The sequence below is a fragment of the Stomoxys calcitrans genome, chromosome 2, assembly GCF_963082655.1.
Source record: "Stomoxys calcitrans chromosome 2, idStoCalc2.1, whole genome shotgun sequence".
In the NCBI taxonomy this organism is placed as follows: Eukaryota; Metazoa; Arthropoda; class Insecta; order Diptera; family Muscidae; genus Stomoxys; species Stomoxys calcitrans.
Window position 1 is genome coordinate 194,461,167 of NC_081553.1, and position 19,519 is coordinate 194,480,685.

Genomic DNA, 19,519 nt, shown 5'->3' on the forward strand with positions numbered 1-19,519 from the left:
TAGGCAGTGCCCCACTAGGTTACTGGAGACTATTCTAGATATCCGACCCATTGACATACAGATTAAGTGTGAGACAGCCACTGCGGCTATGAGACTTAAGGCGATGGGAGAATAAATTGAGGATGAGAGCAGCTCATACCATTGCGGTATAATCGAGGCGACGATAAGAAACCTGGAAGAAAGGGAAGAGGTTTCCGATCGGATACCAGAGATGAACCTTGAAGTCGAGTGCGAGGCACTGCTGCCATCGGCACAGTCTTGCATTGCCATCTGGAAGATCATGTTACACGGATAAATCAAAGCTAGAGGACAGAGTGGGCCTGGGGGTTTACATTAAGAACCCAGGGATTGAGATCTGTTTTAGACTGCCTGACCATAATACGGTCCTGCAGGCGGATATTCGGGCGATCACGGAATGCCTGAAGTGGTGTGGTATTAATGTGAGGGCGTCGAGTGTGAACATCTTTACGGACAGTAAGGGCAATAACAACCAGGACAGTAAGGTCACGAACAGTCTTGCAGTGTAAAAAGGAGATTAACGCCTACTCTAAGGATGGCAAAATCCTCATCGTTTGGGTGCCGGACCATAACGAAGTAAGGGCAAATGAAAGGACAGACGATTTGGAGGTGAAGGCCAGAGGACTGCCATCAATAAACTTGATTAACCCGAAGCCTTTCGGGATGACGCAGTCCGAGTTAAGAGAGTGGGCGTCGAACAGTCTTGCAGTGTAAAAAGGAGATTAACGCCTTCTCTGAGGATGGCAATATTTATATCGTTTGGGTGCTGGGCCTTAACGGAGTAAGGGGAAATGAAAGGGCAGACGATTTGGCAGTGAGGGCCAGGGAGTGGGCATTGTGGAATAGCGATACGGTTGGTAGGACGGCGAAAATCCTATGGGGGGGATCCAGATCGTGAGAAGACGAGGCTATTACTGCAACTAAGTAAGAAGGAGGTCAGTATAGCTATTGGTATCATAACGGGACACATAGGACTACGAGCTCAGTGCGGCAAGTGATAGCATGTGTAGGGCATGCGGGGAAGATGATGAGACGTTGGAGCATTTCCTTTGTCATTGCCCGGCTTTCGCGTCTAACAGATACCGGCACTTAGGTGGAGACACAATACCAGACATGAACCAACTTGAGGGAGTGGTATGGAAAACAATTAAGGATTTTGTAAGTCACACGGAATTCCTAACTTAAAAAGTTCTTGTTAGAGGTTACAGTTTTTAGAGCGCACAACAAGCCGATTACTGGCTTAGGTGTATGTTTGTAGTGGCATGGGGCGGATTAATATCGGCACCCCCTTTTCAACCTAACCTACTTACTCAAAGATGCATTACGGCTGGCTGGGGATCTGTGGATCTAAAAAGATGGGTCAGCAGAGGAACATCTCTGTCTCCTCTACTTTGGAATAAAGCCATTAACAATATATTATTGTCTCTGGAAGAAGAAGGTGTAAAAGGGGTCGCGCATGCTGATGACTTAGCAATTGTGGTTAGGGCAAAGTTTCCGAGCACTCTTAGATATACTTCAAGAAGCTGCAGTGGGACAGCGTAGTGGGCTATCGAAAGTGGTCTTGGTATAATTCCGTGCAAGACAGAAGTAGTTCTTTTCAGCAGGATATAAAAGTTGCCTACAGTGGAACCTGTCTCTTTGGGTGGAGAGAATGTTCCATTTACATAAATCGCAAAATACCTGGGTGTTTTGCTGGAACTTCAGCAAATTGAACTTCAAATCCACAATTTGGGAAAGGTCAGCATAGCAAGAGAGCTATTGGCAAAAGGTGCGGGTTTAGAGCTCGTGTCATGCATTGGCTATTTACTGCAGTGGTCAGACCTATAATGCTATATGGTGTTGTGGTCTGGCGGACAGCGCTTCAAAAGTCCACCAACTGCTCAATACTTAACCGGATCCAAAAGATGGCTAGTTTGTGCATCACAGCCGCACTGAGGACGACACCATCTGATGCATTGAATTTATTGCAACATCTAATGTTTCTGGACATTGTGGCTACCCAAAATGCAGCAACCACTGTCATTGGGTTAAGGGAGCTTTCTCATTGATCATGTGGCGGCTACGGACACTGTGTTATCCTTGATACATATTTCGATGTTCCAGGCAGTGTGAATTACACCCTTAATAAGGTGCTTTTGATAAAATGTATTGTACCACTATTACTGATAGAACCGATTGGAACTACGATATCTCTGGTAACAGAAGTTACATAGACTAAGGTTCCAAACTAAACAACCAGGTGGGCTTTGGGGTGTACTCTAAAGATCTAGAACTGGTCATATTGAAAAGGTTACCCGACCACTGCAGTGTGTATCAAGCGGAGATCCTTGCAATTAAGGAAGTGGTGAAATGGCTAAGATATAATGTCATTACGACGATTGGCATAAATATCTTCTCAAACAGCCAGGCAGACATTAAATCCCTGGAGAACGTATTTCTGAACACAAATACCGCCCTCGAGATTGCTGAACAGTTCAAAATTCACCTATTCTGGGTGTCGGGCCACAGAGATATCCCAGGGGAATTGTAAAGCGGACTAGCTTGCGAGACTAGGAACTACCCTACATTCCAGGGATACTGGAATCTGTTGGTGGATTGCCTCTAGCAATATGTAAGCTAAGTTTGCAGGACCAGGCCCGAAGGACAACGAATGATAGATGGTCACAATGAGGGGGCAGTGAGCATTCTAAAACTATTTGGCCCTATCTAGACTTGAAGATGTCCACAGCTTTGCTGTCATTGGCTAGAACAGACGTCTCAGTCATTGTGTCCGTCATGACAGGTCTCTGTCTAATCGGAAAACATGCAGACAGACTAAAATTTGTTAGCAACGACTTTTGCAGAAGCTGTGAGAACATCAAAGTGGGAAGAGACTATAGAACACCTTTTGTGTGTGTGTCCCGCACTAGCAGTCAGTAGAAGTTCCAGTTTAGGTTATCATTTCTTTGAGAACCTGTCTGATTTAGCGGATGTTAATATTCGCAAGACAAGGATGGTTTCAAAAGCAGCATTTTTTAGTAAATTTGCTGTGGAGGCTACAAATATTGGTAGGTGCAAAAAGTTTTTTTGCATGATTTTAGGGGACATATGGATCAAAAAAAAAAAAAAAAACGTGTGCTAATTGGGGGAACTGGGCTGAGAACTCGACTAATCAATAAAAATACCCCTTGTGACCAAGAAATTAAAGAAATACGCATTTTATACCCACCACCATAGGATGGTGGGTATAAAATGATTGATTTCTTGAGCCGTTACAAGCCGCAATTTTTAACCGATTTGGCTGACATTTTGCAACTGTGCTAAATACGGTCCGAATCGGTCTCCAACCTGATATTGCAAATTGCAAATTTTGCCCATGAACATTTCACTAAAGAACGGGGGCAAACTTCCCACATATCAATGAGTGCAGTCCGATTCAAGTTTAAGATCAATGATAAGGGGCCTCCTTTTTATAGCCGAGTCCGAATGGCGTGGCAACACCTCTTTTGAGAGAAGTTTTACATGGCATATTACCTCAAAAATGTTGTCAGCATTAGGAGGGGAAAGCCACCGCTGAAAATTTTTTCTGATGGTCTCGCCAGGATTCGAATCCAGGCTTTCAGCGTCAGAGGCGGACATTGTAACCTCTGCACTATGGTGGCCTCCTGTTATAGCTCTCATGTAAACCAGTCTCTTGATCATCCATGTTAGATTCCTAGAAGCTTTAATTTTTGCTGGTTTGAGTACGGTCCGAATCGGTGCCGAGTACCCCTATATCGCATAATGGAAGAAAAATCGAAAAGTAGAAGGGCTTCATTGATGTACCTAATTGATCAGCTTGCCAAATGTTATGGTAATATCCAAAACTTTTTGGCACAGTTTTGCATCTGCATACCTGTAGTAAGGGTGCTTTAATTATCAAAAATTCATTTGTAAAAATATAAAGCCTTTAAAAGTTTTAGCCTGCAGAAGGTAAGAGATGTCAAAAAAAAAATCAAGTTAATATCCTGTATGTCAGCCTGTATAAGAGATGCGGACTTCTGAAACCATTTGTCCTTCTCCATAAATGTCTTGAAGATTTTTTAATCAGAATCAAAAACATCAAAAGTTGTGCACTTTTTGCTAGTATTTTGGGTCTTTGGAACACTCTCTTCGGCACAGTGCAAATTTTACTTCTGTTATTAAAGAAGTTTTTCAAAATTTATTTATTTCTAGAAGTAAAAAACATTTGAACTTTTCCTGGGTAAAGCTAATCTAAGAAAAATAAAATAAAGCTAAATTTAACCATAGCACCTCTGCCACTCTCTCCATGTTTGAAGTTCGTAAACAAGACAACGATAATGATGACGACGACGACAACAACGACGAAAAGGTCAAAAATCCCCATTGGCTATAAATAATCATTTTCTGGATGGTGTTTTCTTGTTTTTGTTTTTGTTTTTTTTTTTTTAACAGCCATGCAATGCATTTTCCTTTTGCAATAATAACAATAATACAACAACAACAACAAGGACAACAGATAATGAATGGTGTTGTTGGTGTTTTTGACCAAATGTCTGCTTGGCATAATTTTAAATTGTTTTTACAACCTACTGACATCTCTCAGGGCCAGAGCATTTTTTCTCTCTCTCTCTCTCCCTTGTTCTCTCTCGTCGTTTGTTTCATCTAGAGAGCAAACCGTAGATGAATGCTCCAAAATGAAATTTAGATCAAAAGTCCACAAAAAGACCAACAAAATATGTTAATAGTTCACAAATGTCAAAGGAAAGCAAACAAAGGAACTGGAGGTGGTCAATATGAGTGCTCCACTATGGGAAAGTAGACGACCACCCCCCCTTCCCACCAGCACCATCTTTAAACCCTCCTCAACATTCATTTGCTGTCAGTCAACCTTTTGAAAAAGCTTTGGCGAAAGCGAAAGCTAACCTAAAACAAATGAAGCAACAACAACAGCAAAACAAACAACATTTGTGTAGAATTTTCGTAAAGCATACATTAATGTGGGGGATAAAACAGGAAATCTACCACCGTGGTGAATTAAGCCATTCTACTGATTTTGTTTCGTGTGTGCTTTGTCACCAAAGGGGGAGCTGGATACTTAAAGTTAACAGTGCTCCACTATAGGGTTCAGTAGTCGTTGTCGTGTAGTGGTGTCGCCGTCGTCGTCGTCGTAGAGCGCGTAAAACATTAAAGAAAATTAAGAAGAAACAAAAAAAAAAACTAAATCTGTGAACAAATAGCATAAACTATGAGAGATACACTTTAAGCACAAAACAAGAAAAACTAAAACTGAAATATAAGTAAAAGAAAAACTTCAAGGAACATTTTAATTTAGGAAAAAAAGAAAACGAAAACGTTTCTTAAGGCAAAAAAAAAAAAAATGGAAATTCAAAGAAATGGCTTCTAGAGAGTTAGCAAAAAATTATGTATTTTCTAAAAAAGTGAAAAATCCTGTGATACCCGACAAATGAAAAGAAAAAAAAATGCAAAACCCAGCAAAGAAAAAAAATCAGTCACAAGGCAATGGAGTGGCAATGTGCGTTCAGTGAAAAAATCTGTATACAATAATGGCCCCCCACCAAGTAAGAGGAGGCCATCAAGTGTTGTTTTTGTTGTTGCTTTCAACTGAGTAGGGCCACACAATGTTTTAGGCAAAAAAACCAAATTTGCCCTTTACCAAAGACCCTTTAATTGAAATTCCTCTAAAAAATTAAACAAAAAAAAATTGAGCTTAAAACGTATTCAATCATATGGCAGAGCTGTAGACCATTAGTAAAACAAGGAGAAGAAGAAGTTGAAAGTCACAATCATTGAGGCAACAAATCTTTTTTTTTTTTTTTAGCAAAAATGTTTTGCCTTTGTAAATAGTTGTGTGTATAACCATGAACAAGAGGAAGAATAAGCATTACGAGGAATCTATATGTAATACGACAGTAAAAGGGCAATTAATCAGAGGAAAACGCAAAAAAGCAACGTAAAGCTCTCCCTCTCAATAGAAAAAAGGAAAAAAAAAAAACAAAACCAAACGAATGAAAGTACGACCAAACGAAAGAACAAACGAACCTACAAACTCACCATCACCATCACCACCTTTAACAAAAACCAGCAGACAGCAGGCAGCATAACCACCTACCGCACCAATACCCTCATTATCATTATTAAAAAAAAAGAAAAAGAAATACCTATACGCATTTTTTCTCCAATGACTTTATGGGTATCTTTTTGAAGCCAAATCACTCTCGCTCTCTCTCTCTCTCTCTCTTTCTTTTACTCTTGCTCACTTGATGAAACATTGGCCTAAGCATAGTCATCTTGTGTTAATGCCAAAATGAGTGCTTGTGACAGCCAGATGATGAGTGAGCGATAAGCACAATAAAATCCTTAAGGCTCCCTTCCTCCACATAAATACACAACAACAACAACAACTACAAGCACACATATTAGTCAAAGGCTAAAAATTCACCACTACCGACGGCCACAAGTAAAGACACCAAAAGAAGTCAACAAAAGCACAGCAAAGAAAACAGGTGCTGTTTTACTCACCAGTCCACCAAGGCAGAGCACTCATATTAATCACACCACACCACAGTCTCTCTCTCTCTCACTCCCTGTCTCTTTCGCTCAGTCTCTCTCTATCTCTGGCAATCTTTTATACAAGGGGAGTTAAGCATAACAGTGAAAAGTTTCTTGCACTCAAGTTAACTCAGGCATTTCACCAAATAATAAAAAAAAATCAACATGTGTGTGTGTGCTTGTGTGTGTAGCTACAGTTGAGAATCATAGTAAGGTAGAAAGAGAGAGGTTTCTGTAAACATTAACAGAACTCATAAAACAAGCAAATATAGTAAAGGATAAACGTGTTAAAAACCTCTTAACCATAAGCCCTTAAAGTTTCAAATATAATAGCATTGTAGCATATAGAAAATTCCTCTTCTATACACAAAAGTGGCCAAAACCCCAAAAGCATACAACAACAAAAAGTTACATATAATGTAAAAAGTGTAAATAAATATAATTAAAAAAATTCTTGAAAAAAATAAAATATATAAAGAATAATGTGCCTCCAAAGAAATAAAAAAAAAAGTTAAATAAATAAAATCTATGCAAACAAAATCTACTAGTACTACGACTAAAAATTACAAAACTTAATCAAGGTATTTAAAGCAGATTTTCTTGAAACTCCTTTCCCAACATAAATAAGCTTTGGCTAAAATTCTTAAGAAAAATTACAATACAAAACCAAACTAATGGTGAATTCTATTTCAATAAATTATTAAATAAAGCTCTGGCGGTCTAGAGAAGAAAAACCAAAAAAAAAAAACTAAAACTTCACTAACAAATAAAAAACGGAAACTTTAACAAAAGCAGGCAATAATCACCAATCAATACACAAAAGTCATACTCAACTACACCACAGTAGCAGGCACACAATTATTGTAAATAAATGAAACCCCTTTTTATTCTCTTTCTCTCTAAATACCATACGAGTTCAAAAACAAAAGCTCTAGTCACCACATTTTCAACACCTCCAACCAAACAAACAACAACACCAAACACTCTTCTCCACGAAAATAAAATCAAAGTACCAAAGACAAAAAAAAAAAAAACATATGCAAACATTATTCTTTGTTGTATGCAACATGTTTCGTAGAGAAATTACAAATGTTATAATCTACAAAACAAAAAATTGAAATTGTTTTTTTTCATAAATACAACAAAGAGAGTTTTATAAAAAGTTACCATAGATTTTTATAATAATTTTTAAAAAAATAATAAGTGTTGAATTTTGTTTTTTTTTTTTTTTTTTAGAAAATATAAATTTTCATAATATAACCACAAAATTAACCCAAAACAGACTTCTAAAATAATCAAGACAACATTAAAAACATAGCTCTTTCGAACGACTAAACAACCAAAAGGATTATAATTTCATAAATTTTTGTATTCTGAATTAACAACAACGAATATTAACACAACGCTCTGTTTTAAGATAACATCTCAATCTCCATCAACATTAATGTGAGTAATTTTTTATTATTTTTTTTATACATACAGTTGTTATATATTATAAATATACATAAGAGTGTCCCAGAAAGTCAAAAGATTTTTTAAAACATCTCCCTTTCTCCATGCCTCCTTTCCTACCTCCTTCCCTGCCTCCTTCCCTACTTCCTTCCCTACCTCCTTCCCTACCTCCTTCCCTACTTCCTTCCCTACCTCCTTCCCTACCTCCTTCCCTACCTCCTTCCCTCCCTCGTTCCCTCCCTCGTTTCCTCCCTCGTTCCCCCCCTCGTTCCCTCCCTCGTTCGCTCCCTCGTTCCCTCCCTCGTTCGCTCCCTCGTTCCCTCACTCGTTCCCTCCCTCGTTCCCTCCCTCGTTCCCTCCCTCTTTCCCACCTTCTTTCCCTCCCTCTTTCCCTCTCTCGTTCCCTCCCTCCTTCCCTCCCCCGTTCCCTCCCTCGTTCCCTCCCTCGTTCCCTCCCTCGTTCCCTCCCTCGTTCCCTCCCTCGTTCCCTCCCTCGTTCCCTCCCTCGTTCCCTCCCTCGTTCCCTCCCTCGTTCCCTCCCTCGTTCCCTCCCTCGTTCCCTCCCTCGTTCCCTTCCTCGTTTCCTCCCTCGTACCCTCCCTTGTTCCCTCCCTCGTTCCCTCCCTCTTTCCCTCCCTTCTTCCCACCCTCTTTCCCACCCTCTTTCCCACCCTCGTTCCCTCCCTCGTTTCCACCCTCCTTCCCACCCTCATTCCCTCAATCCTTCCCTCTCTCCCATTTTCTTCTCTGTTTGATCCTAAAAAGCAAAACACGAAATATTTTGGAGATCGAATAACGACAACCTGTGCCGATATGACATTCATAGTTGGATGTGGTAATTTCTAAGGTATCAAGTTGAGGATTTAGATACTAGATGTGCTTCGCTACACCTTTAAGTGTTTGCGGCCCCCCTTTACATGTCCATTTGTTGCATAATTTTAGGCTGAGGCGATGCGCCTAGAACTTGACCGCTAATTATGCCCTTCACCATAAGTTGGGGGTTAACTAATTTCGTCTTTCCGTTTGTAACACCTCGAAATATTCGTCTAAGACCCTATAAAGTATATATATTCTTGATCGCACGCTAACTTTCGAAGGAGTAAAACTAGGCTCTCGGTATAGGTCGGATTAAAAATGGACCAAATCGGTCCATGTTTTGCTATAGCTGCCAACTAAACTGATTTTGGATCTTGACTTCTTGAGCCACTAAAGGGTGCAATTACTATCCGATTTAGCTGAAATTTGGCACAAGGTGTTTTGTTACGACTTTCAACAACCGTGCTATGTAGGGTTCAAATCGATCCATAGTTGTCATATAAACCGACCTTGGATCTTGTCTTCTTGAGCCACTAGAGGGCGCAATTCTCATTCGATTTGGCTGAAAGTTTGCAAGAAGTGTTTTGTTATGACTTTCAATAACTGTGTCAAGTATGGTTCAACTCGGTTTATAACCAGATATAGCTGCCGTATAAACCGATCTTTTATCTCAACTTTTTGAGCCACTAGAGGGCGCAATTCTCCTCCGATTTGGCATGAAGTATTTTGTTATGAGTTCCAAAAACTGTAATAAGTATTGTTCAAATCGGTCCATAACCTGATATAGTTGCCATATAAAACGGTCTTGGATCTTGATTTCTTAAACCGACCTCGGATCTTGACTTCTTGAGCCACTAGAGGGCGCAATTTTCATCCCATATGGCTGAAATTTTGCATGAAGTCTTTAGTTATGAGAACCAAAAACTGTACTAAGTATGGTTTAAATCGGTCCATAAACTGATGTAGCTGCCATATGATCCGACCTTGGATCTTGTCTTCTTGAGCCACTAGAGGGCGCAATTATCATCCGATTTGGCTGAAAGTTTGGAGGAAGTGTTTTGTTATGACTTCCAACAACTGTGTCAAGTATGGTTTAACTCGGTTTATAACCTGATATACTTGTCATATAAACCGATCTTTCATCTAAATTTCTTGAGCCACTAGAGGGCGCAATTCTTATCCCATATGGCTGAAATTTAGCATAAAGCATGTTTTGTTATAACTCACAATAACTGTGCTAATTATGGTTCAAATCGGTCAATAACCTAATGCAGCTGCCATATAAACCGATCTTTCATCTCAACTTCTTGAGCCACTAGAGGGCGCAATTCTCATCCCATATGACTGAAATTTTGCATGAAGCATGTTTTGTTATAACTCACAATAACTGTGCTAATTATGGTTCAAATCGGTCAATAACCCGATATAGCTGCCATATAAACCAACCCTGGATCTTGATTTCTTGAGCCCCTAGAGGGCGCAATTCCTAGCCGGTTTGGCTCAAAATAGGCACACAAGATTTTGTTATGATTTCCAACAACTGCGCTAAGTATGGTTATTTCAGACTCCTGTCACAAAATCGTCTGCTTAGTAGGCGGGCTTAAATCTCATTGGAGTCAGTATCCGTAGGAGGTGCAACGCTAAAAAAGAGGAAAGTAAGAACCTTTGATATGCATACCGATGACTAAGAGTTATTTCATGATTCCAATTAGCCATGTTCGTCTGTCCCTCTGTTTGTCTGTCCATCTTTCTGTCGGTTCGTCTGTTTGTCCATGCATACTTGTGATCAAGGTACAGGTCGCATTTGTTTTTCAATTTACATGATATTTAGGACGAATTACGTTTTTGGCCCAAGGATGACGAATAGATTCTGCAAGAAATCGGCTCAGATATAAATATAGCTTCCATATATATACATTTTATCAGATTTGCACTCTTACTCTTACTAGAAGCCATTTCTTTACTATGTGATTATAATAAAATTTATAATTTATTCCCTTGAATATCGAATAGTTTGCAAATACGTTTCAATTCCAACACAAGAGCTTAATGTCCAACATGTGGGTGTTCCGCTTACTTCCGTCGCATGCAAGCACCTACACCAGCAGCACAAACAGAAAATCATATTCACAAAATGTGTCAAAGGGCATCATCATCATCATCATCATCATTGTTATTGCTGCCGCATATGAGTTGGCTTTTGCTTTGGCAAGACAAAAAGGAAATGGAAAAATTTTTGAATCATTAGGGAGGTTTTGGTTGAGGGCAAGCTCGCAAGCAAGCAAGCCAAAGCAATGTATGTGGGTGCAAGGTGAACATTCGCAGTATATAGGCAAAAGCAGCCAGCCCAGTCAACTTAGGATATGACGCTTTGAGAATTAATGGATGATAGTAATGCTCAAAGTGAGAGCCAGAATTGAAGGTTGTTTTGTGTTCGTGCAAAAGGTTATTGTGGGGTTCTCGGTTGGTTGATGAACCTTTTTGCGCTGAGAAATGAAAAGGAAATGAAAACGAAAAAAAAAACATCTCCCTCGATGTGGGTTTTAAACTTTGTTTACTTGGTTTGACATTTCATGGATGAAAAGAATGTCAATAAACTTAAGGTCTTGTGATGAGTTTGGATTTGATATTAAATGCAAAAATTTGTTTGTTAATGGCATTGACATTAGTTAAGGGGTTTTAATAGGTAAAGTACTTTTTTTTAGTAATAAAATGAGTATTACAACAAATTAGGAACTGACTAAAGCAATAAACAGCGATACTTAAGGACTTTACTGGAAATTTTGTAAATGCAAATTTTGCCCATGACCATTCCACTAAGGAATGGGGGCAAACTTCTCACATATCAATGATTGCAGTCCGATTCAAGTTAAAGCTCAATAATAAGGGTCCTCCTTTTTATAGCCGAGTCCGAACGGCGTGCCGCAGTGCGACACCTCTTTGGAGAGAAGTATTACTTGGCATAGTACCTCACAAATGTTGCCAGCATTAGGAGGGGAAAACCACCCCTGAACTCTGCGCTTTACTAGGGAGGTCAATTTTCACTGCTTTTATCCCGTTACAGTTTGTGTACTGTCAAGAATGTGTAGCGAAATTTTTGATGAAAATATAAAACCCATATAAAAATTTACCGTTTTAGTATCCTTCCCCAACGGAGAGGCTACTAAAACAAAACTTTCCCAAGGAAAAGGCTATTGAAACTTAATTTCCCCAACGAAAAGGGAATTAAACTAACCTTTCCCAAGGGAAATGGTACAAATACTAAACTTCCTCAAGGAAAAGGAAAATAAAACTCAACTTCACCAAAGGAAAGGTTTCAAAAACTAACCCTTCCCAAGGGAAGGGCACTTAAACTAACCTTCCCCAAGAGAAAGAGTACTAAAAATGACATTTTCAAAGAGAAAAGCTACTGAAATACTGCTTGGGTATGGAAAGTTCTGATGTCCTTTCGATTGGAGAAGGGAAGTTTTAGTACACATTCACCAGGGGTACGGAAACTACCATTTTCGAAGGACAAGAGTATTACAACTACCCTTTCCCAAGGACAAGAGTACTGCTACTACCCTTCCCCAAGGACAAGGGTATTGAAATTACGATTCCCCATAGGCAAGGGTACTGAAACTACTCTTCACCAAGAACAAGAGTACTGAAACTACCGCTAATCAAGGACAAGGATACTTAAACTACCGCTCACCAAGGACAAGGATAATGCTACTACCCTTCCCCAAAAACAAGGGTACTGAAACTACTCTTCACCAAATACAACGGTACTGAAACTACTCTTCACCAAGGACAAGGGTACTGAAACTACCCTTCCCAAGAACAAGAATACTGAAACTACCCTTCTTGAACGACAAGGGTACAGAAACCACCCTTCTCCAAGGAAAAGGGTACTGAAACTACTCTTCACCACGGACAAGGGTACTGCAACTTCCCTTTCCCAAAGAAAATGGTATAGAAACTTCACTTCCCTAAGGAAAAGGGTACTGAAACTACCCTTCGCCAAGAATAAGGGTACTTAACATACCCTTCCCAAAGGGTAAGTGAACTAAAAGTACCCCTCACCAAAGACAAGGGTACTGAAACTACTCATCCTGAAGGACAAGCGTACAGAAATTGCCCTTCCCGAAGGCCAAGGGTATTAAAACTACACTTCTATAAGGCCAAGGATACTGAAACTACCCTTCCACAAGAACAAAGGTACTGAAACTACCCTTCTTCAACGACATGAGTAATGAGACTATCCTTCCCCAAGGACAAGGGAACTGAAACTAATCTTCATCACGGACAAGGGTACTACAACTACCCTTCCTCAAAGAAAAGGGTACTGAAACTGCCTTTCCCGAATGCCAAAGGTATTGAAACTACCTTTCCCGAAGGGTAAGAATACTGAAACTTCCCTTTACCAAGGACAAGGGTACTCATATTACTCTTCCCCAATGACAAGAGTACTGAAATTACTCCACCCCGAGGACAAAGTTAATGGAACTACCCCTCACCAAGGGCAAGGGTACTACAACTACCCTTCTCCAAGGACAATTCAAGGACTGAAACTACCGTTCGCAAAGGGCAAGAGTACTGAAACTACCCTACCCCAAGTTTTTGTACAATTTTCCAAGGGAAGGGTACGTAAACTACACCTTCCCATGGAGAAGATTACTAAAACTAACCTTTCCCAACTAAAAGCGTACGAAAACTATTCTTTCCAAATATAAATGTGAGTAAAACTACACTTGCTGAAATTACTCCACCCCGAGGACAAAGTTAATGGAACTACCCCTCACCAAGGACAAGGGTAGTACAACTACCCTTCTCCAAAGACAATCCAAGGACTGAAACTACCGTTCTCAAAGGGAAAGAGTACTAAAACTACCCTACCCCAACTTTTTGTACAATTTTCCAAGGGAAGGGTACTAAAACTACCTCTACCCATGGGAAGGGTACTAAAACTAACCTTTCCCAACTAAAAGCGTACTAAAACAATTCTTTCTTAATATAAAGGTTAGTAAAACTACACTTGCTAAGGTCAACTATTACGAAAACTATCCTTTCCCGTGGAAAGGGGTGCCAAAATATACATTTCCCAAGGGACTAAACGAAAAAGGCCCTTACCCAAGGGAAAGGTATTAAAAGTACCCTTCCCCAGGGAAATGTTATTTAAACTAACTTTTCCCGTGGGAAATGGTACAAAAACCATCCCTTCCCATGGGAAATGGTACTAAAACCACTCTTTTCCTTGGAAAATGGTGCTAAAAATATACTTTCCCAAGGGAAAGGTTTATAAAAGTACCCTTTCCGAAAGGGAAGGGTACTAAAACTACATTTTACTAAGGGGAAGGGTACTAAAACTAACCTTTATCAAGGTGAAGGGTACTAAAACTACACTCTATCAAGGGAAAGGGTAGTAAAGCTACCCTTTATCAAGGGAAAGGGTACTAAAATTAGCCTCTCTCAAGGGAAAGGGTAATAAAACCACCCTGTTCAAGGGAACGGGTAATAAAACTATGCTTTCCCATGATAAAAGGTACTTAAACTGCCCTTTCATTTGGGAAAGGGTATTAAAACTATCCTTTCCCTTGGAAAAGGGTACTAAAACTACACTTTTGCTTGGGAAAGTGTACTAAAACTACCCTTTCGCTTGGAAAAGGGTACTAAATCTACCCTTTCGCTTGGAAAAGGGTACCAAAACTCCCCTTTCGCTTGGGAAAGGGTACTAAAACTAACCTTCCCCTTGGGAAAGGGTACTAAAACTACCCTTTTGCTTGTGAAAGGGTACTGAAAACTACCCTTTCGCTTGGGAAAGGGTACCAAAACTGCCCATTCGCTTGGAAAAGGGTACCAAAACTAACCTTCCCCTTGAGAAGGGTACTAAAACTAATCTTCTGCTTGGGAAAGGGCACTAAAATTACCCTCTTTCAAGGGAAAGTGTGCTTCCCATGGGAAATAGGACAAAGAATACTCTTTACCATGGGAAAGAGTACTAAAACTACCCTTTCGCTTGGGAAAGGGTACTAAAGCTTTCTCTTGAGAAAGTGCAGTAAAACTTTCCTTTTAATGGGAAAGTGTACTAAACTTGGGAAAGGGTACTAAAACTACCCTTTCGTTTGGGAAAGGGTACTACAATTGTCCTTTCGCTTGGGAAAAGGTATTAAAACTATCCTTTCCTTTGGAAAAAGGCACTAAAACTGACCTATCGCCTGGGAAAGTGTTTTATTATTATCCCTTCAATTGGAAAACGGAAAGGGTATTAAAACTACCCTTCCTTAGGGAAACTGTACTAAAACTACCCTTTCTTTGGGAAAGGTTACGAAATCTGACCTTTCCTTTGAGAAAGAGTACTAAACCTATCCTTTCTCTTGGGAAGGTGTACTTTATCTACCCTTTCCCATGGGAAGGGGTACAAAGTCCACCCTTTCGTTTGGGAAAGGGTACTAAAACTACTTTTTCGCTTGGGTAAAGGTACTAAAACTACACTTTCGCTTGGAAAAGGGTACTAAAACTACCCTTTCGCTCGGGAAAGGGTACTAAAACTACCCTTTCGCTTGGGAAAGGGTACTTAAACAGCCCTTTCGCTTGGGAGAGGGTGCTTAAACTACCCTTTCCTTTGGAAAAAGGTACTAAAACTACCTTTTTTCTTGGAAAAGTGTACTAAAACTTACCTTTCCCTTGGAAAAAGGTTCTAAGACTACCCTTATCTTGGCAAAAGGTGTTAAAACTACCCTTTGCCTTGGAAGAGGGTATTTATACTACCCCTTCCCTTGGAAAAGGGTACTAAAACTACCCCTTTCCTTTGGGAAAGGGAACTTAAACTATCCCTTCTCTTAGGAAAAAACTAAACTTTCCCTTGAGAAGGGTACTAAAATTATCGTATCCCTTGGTAGATGGTACTAAAACTATCCTTTCGTTTGGGAAAGGGAACTAAAACTACCCTTTCCTTTGACAAGGGTGCTTAAACTGTTTTTTGCTTGGGCAAGGATACTAAAACTACCATTTTCCTTGGTAAAGGGTACTAAAACTACCCTTTCGCTTGGTAAATGGTACTAAAACTACCCTTTCCCTTGGTAAAGGTTACTAAAACTTTCCCTTCCCTTGGTAAAGGATACAAAAACTACCCTTTCCCTTGGTAAAGGGTAGTAAAACTTTCCTGTCCCTTGGTAAAGGGTAGTAAAACTTCCCCTTCCCTTTGTAAAGGGTACTAAAACTACCCTTTCCCTTGGTAAAGGGTACCAAAACTTCCCTTTCCCCAGGGAAACGGTACTAAAACGGTACTAAAACCTAAGCTACCCATTTCCAAAGCAAAGGGTACTAAAAGTACCCTTTTCCAAGGGATAGAGTACTAGAACTACCCTTCTCCAAGGCAAAGGGGTACTTAAATCTACATTTTTCAAGGGAAAGGGTACTAAAACTACCCCTTTTCTTTGGGAAAGTGTTCTAAAAATAACTTTTTGCTAGGGAAATATACTAAAATTACCCTTTTCCTTTGGAAAGTGTACTAAATTTACCCTTTCCCAAGGGAAGGGGTACTATAACTACCCTTTTTTTCAAGGGAAAGGATACTAAAACTACCCTTTTCCCAAGGGAAATGTATTAAACTACCGTTTGCCATGGGAAAATAATCTAAAACTTTCCTTCTTCAATGGAAAGGGTTTTTAAATTAATCTTCCCCAAGGGAAGGGGTACAAAAGCTAACAACCCCAAGGGAGAGGGTACAAAAACTAGCATTACCTTAGGGAAAGGGTTGTTAAACTAACAATCCTATGGTAAAAGGTACAAAAACTAACATACCCTAAGGGAGAGGTTAGTAAAACTTTTCTCTCCCAAGGGAAAAATTACAAAATCTTCCCTTCCCAAGGACTGTATTAACATTAAATTTACCCCTTCCAAAACTACTCTTTACCATGAGAATGGGTAAAAACCAAGGGAAAAGGTACTATAACTACCCCTTTTCAAGGGAAAGGGTACTAAAACTACCCTGTGCCAAGGGAAAAGGTATTAAACTACCCTTTCCCAAGGAAAAATATACTAAAACTTCACTTCCACAATGGAAAGGGTACTTAAACTAACCTTCCCCAAGGGAAAGGGTACTAAAACTAACAACCCCAAGGGAGAGGGTACATAAACTAACATTTCCTTAGGGAAAGCGTTCTTAAACTAATAATCCCCTGGCAAAGGGTACTAAAACTAACATTACCTTAGGGAAAGGGTAGTTAAACTTTTCTCTCCCAAAGGAAAAGTTACAAAAACTTTTCTCCCCAAGGACTGTAAATTGCAAATTTTGCTCATGAATATTCCACTAAGGAACAGGGGCAAACTTCTCACATATCAATGGGTGCAGTCCGATTCAAGTTTTAAGCTCAATGATAAGGGGCCTCCTTTTTTAATAGCCGAGTCCGCAGTGCGACACCTCTTTGGAGAGAAGTTCTACATGGCATAGTACCTCACAAATGTCGCTAGCATTAGGAGGGGAAAACCACCGCTGAAAATTTTTTTTCTGATGGTCTTGCCAGGATTCGAACCCAGACGTTCAGCGTCATAGGCGGACATGCTAACCTCTGCGCTACGGTGGCCTCCACTGTATTTACATTAAATTTACCCCTTCCTATGGGAAGGTGTACAAAACTACTCTTTACCATGAGAATGGGTATTAAAACTGCACTCTCCCGAAGGAGGGGGCACTAAAAAAGTTCATTCCGCAAGGGAAATGATACTAAAACTATCCATTCCTAAGGGAAAAATTCTAAGACTACTCTTTTCCAAGAGAAAGAGTATTTAAATTATCCTTTCGCAATGGAAAAGATAATATTGGGTTGCCCAAAAAATTGGGTTGCGTTGAAAAATTTTTTCCCAGCTTGTGACTCTGTAATTGCATTCTTTCTTCTGTCAGTTATCAGCTGTTACTTCTAGCTTGCTTTAGAAAAAAAGTGTAAAAAAAGTATATTTGATTAAAGTTCATTCTAAGATTTATTAAAAATGCATTTACTTTTTTTTAAAAAATCCGCTATTACTTTTTGGGCAACCCAATAAATTTACCATTTCCCTTGAGAAAGGGTACAAAACTACTATTTCCTATAGGAAAGGACACAAAACTACCCCTTCCTATAAGAAAGGGTACAAAACTACCTTTTCCAAGGGAAATGGTACTAAAACCAACCTTTCTTAAGACAAAGGTACAAAATTTCTAATTTCCAAGGAAAAATGTACTAAATTTACTCTTTCCTTTAGGAAATGGGTACTAAAACTACACTTCTCCTAGGGCGTTATTCTTATGAAAAATACAAAAAAGTGTTCATGTGGGCTTCTGTTATGAGAACTTGTTATGCCATTTTGGTTTATGACCGTAGAAAGAAATCTTCCTGAGAACTATAGAAACGCCATTCATATATAAATAGATAAAGTCCACCCAAACTTAACCCCTCTTACTTGTATCCTTTCATTTCCTCTTAGTTACAAAGCTTTACAAAAATTTCTTTAGATTTCATTCCACAAACATCTAATTAACAACTATGAAACCAAATTGGAAAAAACCAAGTTGGTGAAAATGAAAATGAAAAAGAAAATCAATTTAATTTTGCAGCTTATCTGGATCTTTGGAAATTTTCGGTTCTTTTTTATGAAAACAGTTCGACTGGCCCACCAGCTTACAAACAAATTTTTAAAGCCAAACTTGGTAGATGCATGAATATTTTATAATTTTTCTCTTCTGCGTTTTCTATTTCGTTTTTTTCTGAGTTCTTTGGGCACGTGACCTTACAAAACATGGATGGTTTCAAAAGATGCCGCCATCAAAGTGAATATTATATAAATATTGTGTATAAATAAAATAAAAGTGTTCCACTTGAGAAAACGCTTTCGAAAGTGAAATGTGCCACGAGTGGCAGCAGCAGCACCACCAGCTGCTCAGAGTGGTTGCAATGGTTCTAGTGGAGGTGGACCGACCATCATACAACAACCACCCATGGTACATATAGCATTGGACACCAGATTTGTATAATTTTTCATCTGCATTGTGCTGGGCTGGGTATGCAAATGTATGCGTAAGTCATTGGTTGAATGCCTAGTTTTTTTGGGGCCTTCTTGCAGGACACTAAGAGGCACATAGTTCTTCAATAAAAAAAAAAAAAAACAAAAATAAAAATCCTCTGTCTGTGCCCAGGTGAGTTTAAGAATGCAGCTTTTTTTTTGATGATTTTCAATTGTAATTGAAAATATTTAGAAAACTTCAAGAGGCAAAAATTTGGCTTAGATTTTCTTTATTGTTGCCATACCAAATCATTTAAATGCAAACAGTAGGCGTAAGAAAATCTCATACATCTCGTGGGATACCCTACACCATTATTCTTCTTCTTAAACACCATAAGGCTTATCAAGTTAACTGAATGATTTCTCCCATAATAGAAGTTCACATGCAAAATGGTGTGATATTCGGATAAGAAGTATGCCCCCTATCGTTGAGACGGACGGACGGACAGACGAACGGACATGGCTAGTTCCACTTAAAATGCCATGACGATCAAGAATACATATAAATACTTTAGTATACCCCCATCCTATGATGAAGGGTATAAAAACCTACCAATTTTGGTAGGAACCTACTACAAACGGCAACACTGTTCTTGAGCTTTCTGAGTGTGCAAATCCTACCCAATTCAGCTGAACTTTTGCACAATGACTTCCTCTCTAA

The 19,519-nt window shown here is 39.4% G+C and overlaps 1 protein-coding gene across 1 annotated transcript in view; it reads left to right on the forward strand.

Moving 5' to 3' along the window:
- The first annotated feature begins 5,147 nt into the window (after positions 1-5,147).
- LOC106089009 (regulating synaptic membrane exocytosis protein 2) overlaps positions 5,148-19,519 on the forward strand; it is a 259,660-nt gene continuing 245,288 nt past the window's right edge. The window contains 2 exon segments of the mRNA XM_059361981.1: positions 5,148-7,579; positions 7,807-8,016. The gene's annotated coding sequence lies outside the window, so the exon portion shown is untranslated.